The sequence below is a fragment of the Tupaia chinensis genome, unplaced genomic scaffold (genome assembly GCF_000334495.1).
Source record: "Tupaia chinensis unplaced genomic scaffold, TupChi_1.0 Scaffold000217_1, whole genome shotgun sequence".
Classification (NCBI taxonomy): Eukaryota; Metazoa; Chordata; class Mammalia; order Scandentia; family Tupaiidae; genus Tupaia; species Tupaia belangeri.
The window spans coordinates 4706604-4716106 of record NW_006159692.1 but is presented as its reverse complement, the minus strand read 5'-3'; positions in this window follow the sequence as shown (position 1 = coordinate 4716106).

The following is a 9503-nucleotide window of genomic DNA, read 5'->3' as shown; positions in this document are numbered from 1 at the left end:
CTCCCGCCAGTACCTGCTGCCTCAGGCCTGAGCCCTGTGCAGCCTGGATAAGAGCGGGCCGGGCTGTGGTCCCACTGCTGACACCGCTCGCTCGCTGAGCGGCTCTGCGGGGACAGCAGCGGGCGCAACCCCACGGCAGCGGCTGGGGCTCAGCTTGTTCATGTTCTTGGTCACTCCGCGGCCCTTGTTGAAGCCCACGGGCACTGGCCAGGGGGTAGCGCAGAGCCGTGGCTGCGGCTCCCTGAGGGCTGCTGCGGCAGAAGTACCGTGGTCTCGTTGTATATTCACCCGCCTAAAGGAAAGGCACGTGCCCATCGTCTTTAGAGTCAAAGCACCTCGGCTGGCTCTGGCTGTCGGCGAGTAGTGGGAATGCCCTGCAGGATTGCTGCATAAACCAAGAGGTGAAAGCGGGAATGGGAGGACCGGCAGATGGCACAACGGTAATGTCGCTGGACTCCCGTGTAGTTCACTGTGGTTTGAGTCCTGGATGCTGCCGTGTAAAACTTATGCCAGGCATCTGTGCATGCTCAAAATCCTGAGAATGGAGGAGGAACTGCAGCATGGCCATCCCCCCCGGGGGCTGATTTCTCACTTTCTTTCTGGTGAGCTCCACACCCTATAAAAAAAAATCTTTCTTTAGGGACAACAGTTGGCATAATGGCTATGTGGCTGGACTCCCATGTAGCAGACCGTGGTTCTAGTCCCAGACCCGGTGGCATAAACTCACATCAGGCGCATGTGCGTGCATGCCCAAGATCCAAAGAGGAGAATGGAGAAGGGATTGTGGCGTGGCCAGTGGGCTGGGGGATGATTTCTCACTTTCTGTCTCTGTCTTTCTGGAGACCACACATGCCCTCTAGCAAAAAAAAAAAAAAGAAAAAACACTCTCAAAAAATTTTTTTCTTTAAAAAAACAAAACAGGAATGGGAGCCAGCAGATGTCATGGTGGCTGAGGCACTGGACTCCACGTGGGTGACCAGATTCAAGTGCTAGACTTGGCACCTGGTTTATCACTCCCCCCCCCCCCCCCACTAACAGAATAATCATCATCATAATAATTAATAATAAACAAATAAACAATTCTTAAAAAATAAAAAGTCAGGAATGAGGAAGCCAGCAGGTGGTAGGGTGGTTAAGGTGGCTGGATTCCACATGGCCTATGCACATGATGAGTCCTGGACTCGGTAGCTTGAAAATCACACCGGGTGCACGTGCATGCATGCCCAAAATCCTGAGAGAAGAATGAAGAAGAAGGAAGTGTGGCATGGCCATTCCCCCAGGGGATGATTTCTCACTTTCCTTTTCACTGTCTCTCTCCAGAAAGCGCACGCACCCTATGGCAAAAACGTAAAAAAAAATCACATTTTTCTAATTTGACAAGAAAATGATGGACTAATTGTTTTAAGTAACTGTGATTATTTTTTATCTTCCAGCAAACCTGAAGTTTCTTTAAGAGGAGAGTCAAAATCTCTTCTACCACTGACAATATCTACTTCTGAGTGCACAATAAAAATTATGGCTATGTGGGGCCAGCAGGTGGTGTGGTGCTTAAGGTGCTGGACATTCCCATATGGCTGACTATGGTTCAAGTCCTGGACCTGGTGGCTTGCTTTCTCACGTTCCCTCTCTCTCTCTCTCCCCAGTCAAATTAAAATAAATGAATGAATAAATAAAAAAATTAAACAATTCTTTAAAAAATTATGGCTATAGTAAAAATAGTGCCACCAAATACTTAAATCTTTTTAAAATAATCTTTTTATTATTTTAAAAAGAATGGTTTATTTAATTCCATTCGTTGTTGTTATTATTATTATTATAATTTGACCAGACAGAGACAGAGAGAGAAAGGAAAAGCGAGAGAGCAAGCTACCAGGTCCAGGACACAAACTGCAGTCAGCCATGTGGGAATCCAGCACCTTTAACTACCACAGTACCTGCTGGCCCCATTATTATTAGTTTTTAATTTTACCAAAGAGAGACAGAGAGAGAGAGAGAGAAAGAAAGTAAGAAAGAAAGCCTCCAGGTCTGGAACTTGAACCACAATCGGCCATATGGAATTCCAGTGGCTTAACTACCACACCACCTGCCAACCCTAAATACTTGAATCTTTGTTTGTTTGTTCAAAGAATTATTTTATTGGGGACAAGCAGGTGGCATGGTGGTTAAGGCGCTGGACACTCCCACATGGCCTACTGCAGTTCGAATACCGGACCTGGTGGATTGCTTTCTCACTTTCCCTCTTTGTCTGTGTGTATCTCTCTCTGGTCAAATTGAGAAAGCAAGCCACTAGGTCCGAGACTTGAACCGTGGTTGGTCACATGGGAGTCCAGCACCTTTAACCATCATGCCACTTGCCGGCCCCAATACTTGAATCTTAAGTCTCTTCAGTTTGTTATGTTAGAGCCTCCTACTGAAAGGTTTTGAGTTACCCTCATTGTTTCTTCCCCAAGGGTTGAGCCTGAACATTTCCTGCAAGACAGGAATGGACTGATTCACAACCCTTCGTTGTAGGGCTAGATGACGGCTCTACCTGGTGGTCCATGTTTGGCACATACTTTGTTGAAACTGGCTCCTGCTCTTTGAGTTTCTTATTATTCAATAAATTGGCAATTGGGTAATATCATAGGAAATCACTAACGATCTTGCTCTCTTCCTTCCAGTATTTTTAAAAAGCAACTGTTCTGTGCCGTTTACCTAGTTCAGACCTCTAAGAACTTGGAGACATCTTACAAGACCACTAGCAAGGAGCCACACATGTCCGTCCTTCCACAGGAAAGCCGTGACCTTCACGGTCAGAACTCAGGGCACCAGCTCCTTTGGGCCATGCTCTGAGAGGATCACCTGCCATGTGTCCAACTCCAGGCAGGCCTCGCTGACGTAGGAAGGGCACCCCTCCTTTGCACACATTCTTCTAAACAATCGTTCTCTTTTTCCTCTTTTGAAACCAAACAATTCTTCAAAAATATGGTGTCAGGCATAAAATAGGAAATAGTACTAAGCAAACGGAAATGTTTTGCTTTAAATACTGAAGCCATTTGTTTACATTAAGAAATAGTTTGCATTCAAAGAGTAAAAATGAAAAGAACCATGAATCATCAATCACTGGGGAACTTTATAGATAAGAAATAAGTGTTGGCCTGAGCCATTGTATTTAACATGAACAGCTCTTCTTGGGAGCTTTTGCTGAGTCATTTCTCAGGAAGTGGGCTGTCCAAGGGAAATTTCTACCGGAGGAACAATCGACAATATTTTCATATTAATAACCTCCAGTTGCTTTATTGTTCTCAAAATTTTTGTTAATGAGGATTTTCCTGTTCAGTGAAAAAACATTCATCAAAAGACAAAGCCCAATCTGATTTATTTTTATGTGTTTGGGGTTCTTTTCTTCTGTAAGTGATATTGAATATATATTTAAGAGTTGGCTAATTGTAAAACATCCCCATTCGCTTAGTATAAGGAAGTATTTCATTTCATACACTTTTTTCAAGTTTGTTTATTTATTTCTCCCAAGAGGAAGAGAGACAGAGAGAAAAAAAGAGAAAGAAACAGCACCTTCAATAAGATATTGACACTACAAACTACCTCTAGCCTCATTCAGCCCCAGATCATGGGAACATGTATGCCCTGTGGACTCAGAGAGGTCTCCAGGCATGAACCCAGAAGCTTTGCAGAGCTTCACATTTTACTATTGAGTTACAGTTAGGCCCCATGAAGGGAGTGGTGTTTAGCAGTGAGTAATCTGTAGTTCTCACACCCAGGATGGGAGCCACAGCTGCTGGGAGAACTCACCTCTGGACCTCAGAATCAGAATTAGAACACAGTTCTATGTAACTCTAGCGCTTATAACAACCCTGTGATGCTTCCTCCCTGGCTCACTAGAGCCTCACAGTCCAAGACTATCCCTTTTTACCTGACTCCTAAAACAACTTGGGTTGCCCAAGCTCCTGGGATTTATTCTTGGGGGGTAAAGAGAATAATCAACATTTTATAAAAGAGCCCCACAGTGCCTGTGTTCTGGTGGTGGCTGGATCCCACAAGGCCAGCCTCAGGCTTGAAAAATGCCAGGCACATGTGAGTGTGTGCTCAAAATTCCAAAAGGAGAGAGAGAGATGAAGAAGAATTACAGTGTGACCATGGCCCATGGGGCTGTTTCCTCTCCCCCCCCCCCAACCTATGGAAAGCATGAGCGCCTTCTGGCAAACTTTTTAAAAGAGGGGAATTCCAAAGGAGCCTCATTAACTCATCTGTCTCATTAAAAAGAGCCTCAAAGTCTTAGAGAAGAATTTCAAAAGTAAAAGAATTTGATTAACCGCTTCCTGTTCTGCTTTGACATTCCCCAACAACCATTTAAAGAGTGGCTATGTTTTCCTGTTATTTTCCTTCCTATCTTGTTGGTTTCTCCTTTCCAAGTTCCTCTTCATCAGTGTTTCTCTCTCTCTCTTTTTCAAGAGAGAGTTTTTTCTATAGGGTGTGTGTACTCGCTGGAGACACAGAGAGAGACACAGGGACAGAAAGCAAGAAATCACACACACACACACCCCGCCCCCAGGGGATGACCACACTGCAATCAATCCCTTTTCTTCCAGTCTCCTCTCAGGATCTTGGGCATGCACACACACACACACACTCGCCCAGGTAAGTTTCAAGCTGCCGGGACCGAGACTCAAACCTCGGTCAGCCATGTGGGAGTCCAGTGTCTTAATCATTACACCATCCGTCAGTCCTACATCAGTGTGTCTGTTAAATGTGGTTGCTTCCCAGCACTCGGTTGCTGATCCTCTTTTCTTTTCACTCTAGAGTGTGCACATTCATCTTTCTTTGTGTGTTGTCAAGTCCCAAATCTAGACCTTCAACTACTCCCCTCTCCTAAGCTCTAAACTTAGTTTCTAACAACCTACATAGCATCTCCACCAGAAAATCCTAACCCAACACGTCCAAAATGGAACTCACCTGACTTTCCCTCCTCGCACCGTAGGCCGCTCTCCACACACTAAACACCCAGCTGCTAATAACGGTACTATCCACAACATCTATATTCCCAGCCTGCTTCTGCTCTCCAAATAAATCTCTCCTTAGCTCTCATCCATTGCTCTGGCCTGGGAACCTCTGGGCATTTTTGGATGCTGTTTCTTTTGTCTGGAACGCCTGTCTGTCTGCCTCCCTGGTGAACAAATTTCTGTACATTCTTCAAGACTCAACATAGACAGCTCCATCCTCAAAGCCACTCAATCTTGAATTGTCCTTCACATAGGACATAATTTTAATAAAACATATATATTTTATTTTTGGTATTAGACTATGAATTCTTGGAAGACTGCCCTAGTATTCTTCATCTTTGTAGTTCTCAGAGCATTTGGTATAGGACTTCATACTCGGGAAGTCTTCAATAAGTGTTTACTGGAATAACTGATCAATTAATTAACAGCAAAATGGAATCAGGGTGTGTGTATATATAGATAGATAATTATTTTTTATTTAACTTTATTTATTTATTTACTTATTTATTTTAATTTGACCAGAGAGGGACAGAGAGAGAGAGAGAAAGCAAGCCGCCAAGTCTGGGACTCAAACCACAGTCAGCCATGTAGGAGTCCAGCGCCCTTAACCACTACATCATCTGCCGGCTCTAGGAACCAGGGTGTTTTAGAGTGGCGAGTTATTTCTTCTTCCATTTACTCTTTTTTTAAAAAAAGAATAATTTATTTAATTTTAATTTATCATTATTATTATTATATAATGTTTTATAGGCACATGCACTCACCAGAAAGAGACAGAGATAGAGAAAAAGAGGAAATGACAAAGCCAGCCCCAGGTCTGGGACTGAAACTGCAGTCAGCCATGTGGGAGCTCAGCATCTTAACCACCACACCATCTGCTGGCCCCTTTTCCACTCCTTCTTTATCTTCCAATTTCTCATTACCTACTATCACTTTTCTAGATAGCCTGCCAATCTAAAATTTCGATGTCAACAGTCTATCCTACAAAACTTTTTGGAGTAAATTTGGCTTGTAAGGCCTGACATAATCTGGCCCCTAACAAGGACAACTATTGTAGGGTAAAAAGCTGAGAGAACAACTACTGTGAATTCCTTCATTCAAACACACGATGATCAAAAGAGAAGTTTCCGTCTACACCAGGTTTTACAGGGTTATGGTTCAATAGGTGATCCGTATGCTTCCTTTTTACTTCTCAACACATGTGTTCCTTTGTTTCTCAGGAAGTAATCGTCATGTAGCCATGGAAATCAACGAGCACAGAGGAAATGTTGCAGGGGGATAATGAAGCCAACTGACTCAACTCCACCAAAGTTGGTCACATCCTAAAACAATTAAAACGCAACCATTCAAAAGCTCTTAGAGGAAGTGTTGATCGGTGCTTGATTTTCCCAATAACTTGTACAGTATGTGAAAACATTTAAAAAATTCTAAAGCATTTATAAAATGGAGCACGTTATCAAGACAAAGAAACAAATAGATCGTGGGTGACCATGAAGTAGACCCTTCAGCATATATTGTATTTCCCGATTTTTATCGTCTCAACAGCTCTATGGAAATAGCTATTTTTTTGTATTATTTCCATTTATAGATTATTGAAAAATGCTTTGACTCTGAAGAGTTAAATGACTTGCCCAAAGACTAGTAAGTGTGAGAGACAGCACTTGAAGAAACACGTTCTTTCCACCAATCGGAATTCATCTCAGAAGTGAACAATGCCCAGACCCCAGGACCTGAATCTTAAGAGGAACACAGAATAGAATAAACCACCTCCCAGCCAACTTCCCACACTTGTAAGTAATATTTAACTGTTTCTCTCTGCTCAGCTAGGCTTGCAGTTACAGAGTCTTAGAGGCAGATTCGTGGTTTGGAGGTTTAAGACTTCATCTCAGTAACAGGAATAAGACCAAAACTGTTCTCTATGTTGTTGTTGTTGTTGTCGTCGTCGTCATTGTTTCCCCAGAGGGCACATGTGCCCGCCAGAAAGGGAGAAAGAAAGAAAAGCACCCCTAATGGAATGTGATCACATCGCAATCGTTTTCCCTCCATCTCTTCAGCCGGTGAGGATTCTGAGCATACACACACAAATCAAATCCTGGCCTGGAGTATTTTTCAAGCTACTGGGGCCAGGATCCAAACCCTGGTTGGCCACGTGGGATCCAGCTCCCTCTGTACCACACTTAACTGCTGTGCTACAGGGCCAGCCCAAATTCGTTGTACTTTAAGTAATTTATAAAGCATCAACAGCACAACGGTCAATTCAGACACAACAGATGATCCTGCTACCCTCCTTTTCTCGTAAATCTTTGTAAAGATTCAAAGTTGGTGTTACGCAGAATTTGCCTTGTCATGACATTTCAGTGGAAGGAACTGAAAATGGTGACAGTCCTCTAATCTTTATTTAGTGTCTTAATGGAGCTTATCTTTTTAAAATTGTATTTGTTATTATTATTATTTTTTAATTTGCTATAGGGCATATGCACTCACCAGAGAGAGAGAGGAAGTGGAAAAGTAAGTCAACCAGGTCTGGTACTCAAGCCACGGTCAGCCACATGGGAGTCTAGCACCTTAACCACCACGCCACCTGCTGGCCGAGTGGAGCTTATATTTAGTGAAAAACGTGTAGACGCGATCTCATTACTTTAAAAGCCATATCTTATATTTAATACAGCTTGCATTATTATTAATTGAAGTTTCTTATGTAAAAGAGACCAGTCATGACTAGGGCTGGTATGACCACCCCACAAAGACATCACGCACGTGGATTGCTTCTGTCTTTCTGATTTCTATCTTCAGCAAGTGGTTTTCATTCTCAAGGTCATGTCAGGATGCAAAAATGCTGCTGAAGCTCCAGCCACCCATTCCCGAATCCAGGCAGCAGGAAGGAGTATGAGGGAAAGACAAAAAAAGTAAAGCCCAGCTGCGTGTCACACTTACAGAGGTTTCCTGGAAGTTCCACCCAGCAACTTCTGCTTTTATCTCATTGGTCAGGGCTTTGTAACATGGCCACACTTATCTGCACATGAAACTGCAAATGATAGTTTCTATCTGGTCTAAGGAAGAATAGGAAGACTAGGGACATTACTATGGAGGGGATCTCTACAGTTGCAGCCAAAAAGGTGAAGAAGCCAGAGAAAGAGATGAGCCTAACAAAGGATCCAAGGCTTCAAAATGGAAGAATAATTCACTGAATTTGACTCCCAGGTCTGTACTCGCCAGTTGTAGCAGAATCACAGAAAGCAGCTAGAGGGTGGTTTGAACCAGGTTATAGTAAAGGAGTTGGTGAAAGTGATCAGATTCTGAATGTATTTTGTAGGTAGAGCCAAGCCGACTGGATTTGCTACATGGATTAGAACGGAAAGAAATGAAGGACGGAAGGAAGGAAGGAAGAAAGGAAGGAAGGAAGGAAGGAAGGAAGGAAGGAAAGAAGGAAGGGAGGGGAGGGTGACACCAAGATTTCTTGGTTGGCTGTTTCAACAACTAGAAGGATGGAATTGCTCCTTACCAAGAACAGAACACATTAGAGGAACAAGTTCAGGATGACCGTGGGAGATCAGAAGCTCAGTATTTACTGGACATCCAAATGGAGATATGGATTTGGAAGATGGACAGGGTCTGGAGCACAGGGAGGGGATACAGACAGGATCGTCAGAGAGCTGTAGAGCTCTGAGATTAGATGAACTCACCAAGGTGGTCAGTAGACAGGTAACAGAAGAGTTCCAAGAACTGAGCCCTGGAACCCTGCCATAGAGAGACCAGGTAGGCTGAAAGATCCAGAAAGAACGAGAAGCAAGGTAGTAAAAGGAAAACCAGGAGTGTAGTGGCAGCCATGTGAAAAACATATTCATGAGAACAGAGTGACTATTTCACATGCTCCTGATAGGTCAAATAAAATGAGGACTGAAAAACTGCATTCGCTGTGGTTTCCTTAGGAGAGTAGTTGTAGTTGGTAGCGGTGGTAAAGGAGAAGAAATGAGAGAATTGGAGACAGCAAGTAGGTACAACTTGTTGGAGGAATTTTGCTTTAAAAGCAAGAAGACAATGGGAGGAGGGGTAGTAAGCTAGAAAGGGAAGTGGGATCAAGAGAGTTGTTGCTTTGTGGTTTGTTTTTTGTTTTTTTATGATGAGAAAATGCTTCTATGGTACTGGGAAAGAGGGGGAACTGATGATTCGGGAGAGAGAGGACAGCGGCAGCACTGTTCTTTGAATAACTGGCCAGGTGTGTGTTGAGGTGGGGTGGGAGAGCTGGCGTTTCAGCGGAGGTGTCGGCCTAGTACAGAGCACGGGAAGGTCATCTAAAGGAACAGAAAGGAAGGCAGAGTCTGGTGGGCGGGTACATGTGAGAGTGGGAGGTTGTGGAAGTTCTCTTCTGATGGTTTCCATTTTTCAGTATGTAGGGAGCATGAGGTTGGAAATAAATGGTTAAAGTTCTTTTTTTAAAAAAAAATTATTTAATTTTATTTATTTATTTATTACATTCACTAGAGAGAGACAGAGAGGGAAAGTGAG